This window comes from Gavialis gangeticus, unplaced genomic scaffold (assembly GCF_001723915.1).
Source record: "Gavialis gangeticus isolate Ggan-Ray unplaced genomic scaffold, GavGan_comp1, whole genome shotgun sequence".
Classification (NCBI taxonomy): domain Eukaryota; kingdom Metazoa; phylum Chordata; order Crocodylia; family Gavialidae; genus Gavialis; species Gavialis gangeticus.
In genome coordinates, this window is record NW_017729009.1 from 7650083 (window position 1) to 7652771 (window position 2689).

At 44.2% G+C, this 2689-nt stretch overlaps 1 protein-coding gene across 1 annotated transcript in view; it reads right to left on the reverse strand.

Moving 5' to 3' along the window:
• Positions 1 to 2689, reverse strand: part of PREX1 (phosphatidylinositol-3,4,5-trisphosphate dependent Rac exchange factor 1) — a 165563-nt gene that overhangs the window by 124031 nt on the left and 38843 nt on the right. The gene's annotated exons all lie outside the window — the stretch shown is intronic.

Sequence of the window (2689 nt, forward strand, 5' to 3'; positions counted from 1 at the left end):
ATCCTTCCTATTCACCTCTTTCTACATCAACCCACCATGTTCTCAGACAGTGGTTTGGTTTAAGAACCAGACCATGAATCAAGTGAAAAAAACCAGGCTGTTTGATATTATGATCTATACAATATACTACGCTATACTACGATACCTTGCAGTGGCCGTATAGTAGCCCATGAGGCCCAGCCGAGGCATGATTAGTGTAGTTGAAAACTTATCCCTAGGATTTAGCATTGTTCCAACTAGAGAATGAACCTGAGCAGGCTGTCTGCTCAGACTGTGGTTCTTCAGCTGTTTCCTGGTCTCTCATTATATTATGTCTTGGAAACTAAGTGAAATAACATTAGGCCAGGACTCTGCTCTAAGCATCATATTGAGAAGGGACTACAAAGGAGCACTGCTAATGCAGATGTTAAAATAAAGAGCTGGAATCAAGGAACTGTTCTTAAAATGAAGTTTCAGAGGATATAGAAGGGTGAGAAGGAAAGGTAGAGTTAATGCAGAACTGGAAACATATTGTACCATTTCACGTGTTGAAAAGGCGGATGGTGGCACTAATTGCACTGGGATGAAGCCTGGAGATGGGGCTGGGCGATTGGCAGCAAGTGCAAAATCAGGGAAGGCAATGAAACTGCAGTGGTTTGTTTAAAGAGAAACAGTAGACAAGGTAGCACCCCTTCCAAATCAGATATACAAATCAAAAGTAAACTTAGGACAGAGTTTCTTGAACTTTCTCCAGAAATCTGCATTGCTTGATAATGCAGCACGATGCTATTAGCTTGCTCTTGTGAATGTGAGGGTCTTTGATTCAGCTTGCTGGAAGAACGGGGCCTTGCTGAGTTAGAATGAGCATCATGTACCTAAGCCCCATGAATTGCCAACCTTTCAGCCTCCACATCAACACCACTGGAAAAGGAACATCTCTTACTCTAAAGTGAGATTTAAGATCAAAAGATTAACTGAAAAATGGAACAGAAATCTCCCCTGCTCTTTCCCTTCCCACGCCCAACTCTGTGGCTGGTATCACTGCCTTATGACAGGAAAACTATGTGTTTAGTTCAGCAACTGGAAGTTTTCATAGGCTGGGAGCCCTTTTCCCTGGGAATAACTATGAAATGCAGTTGAAAACCTGGTTCTGGATCACAAATGGCATCTGTATCGCCGCAAGAGGCAGCCACTTTGGTCAAAGGTGATACTTTGTGAGCCTTTGGCAGCATGGCAGTACCGGGTAGGAAACTATAAGCCAGTTTGCAACTTGCTTAAACATGTTTCAAAAGAATTGCCAGACGCGTTTAATATTGATCTTTTACTGTGATACACAAAGGCACATCCACCCTGTCTTAATAAGCCAGTAGGAGCCTCCGATTTGTTTTGCAGCTTACTGCCTGCGAAAAACACTTTTTACCTTTTGAACTTACACACTGATGGGCTGAGCGACCTAGGCGACCTTGTTATAAAATAGCGTGGATAAACAAATCTGAAACTCTTCTCATCCCCAGAACGTTCCCGTAGGTTATTTAGACCCAGTTAAAACACGAGGGTGGCTTGGGTGTTTGTTTATATATGACATCACAGACGCTCGTGACAAAATCATTATCAAGGCTTCAGGGTTCAAGACATCCCTCTTGCCTTGCTGAGTCCAAACCCCATCAAACCTGAAATGGTTTCAACTGCTTCTGGGAGTCATGTTCTACTGAACATTATCTGGCTATATCTATTGAGCTTGCTATCCAAAAAACACACAGCTGGATAGCCGGGTTGCTCTTATGTCTTCAGCTCAATGCCAAGAACATCCTTCAGGGAAAAAATGAGCGAGGTTTAAAACAAAACAACAAAAAAGCCGCCCTGGAGCACACCCAAGAGTCCAAACATGAGGAAGTTTATGTGACCTCTGGAAAGATGTCCTCCACTAAGGAATCCTCAGCTGGCAGCAATCAGCCTGGATGTTTTAAATGTCAGGAACACTCAACTCCCGACACCAAGCTCTCCATGAGGCCATTTAACACCACTGACTCCCTATGGTGGAGTAAAAATGAGCTGTACGTCTCCCTGAGGGCTCCAGCTCTGCTTATCAAATGCTGTGGGGTAAAGACATCAAATTACGAAGCTGTCAACCTTTCTTGAACTGAACCTACTGCCAGACTCCACCACGGGACGGCTCCTTTACAGAGCTCTTCCCTTCTCCCTGGCCCCCGCTCACCCGGCTTTCCATCCTCTTTCTCTCTCCTCACGCCCTTCTCTTCCCCAATATCAAGCAGTAAAATACCTCACTAGAATCACCCCCATAAGTTACCTGACAGCAGCAAATATGGATAAATCAGTCTGTTTTCAGGTGGGCCCTTTTTGGACAGAAAACCTTTATGAAGACAGAGGAGCTCACTTTGCCATTCCTAGGAAAAGTGAGAATTCACAGGAATGGGGAGGAGGTGTCCCAAGTAGACCCGCTCTGACTTCACCCTCTGGACTTGCATGCTCCTCAGACCAAATTCACCCATTTCAGATTTCAATTCCTTTTATCCCTTACAAGTGTCCTTCTTCTATGATCCATTTGTTCTGCATCCAGTTAGGAGCAGCTCATGTTCCCAATATAAACTAGATTTTAAACCATTCAAAGTGATGCCACCCACACCTCTAAGTGCATTTACACACTGCATAAGACACACTGAGATCCGTGTACACAGCGAGTCATTCTGCT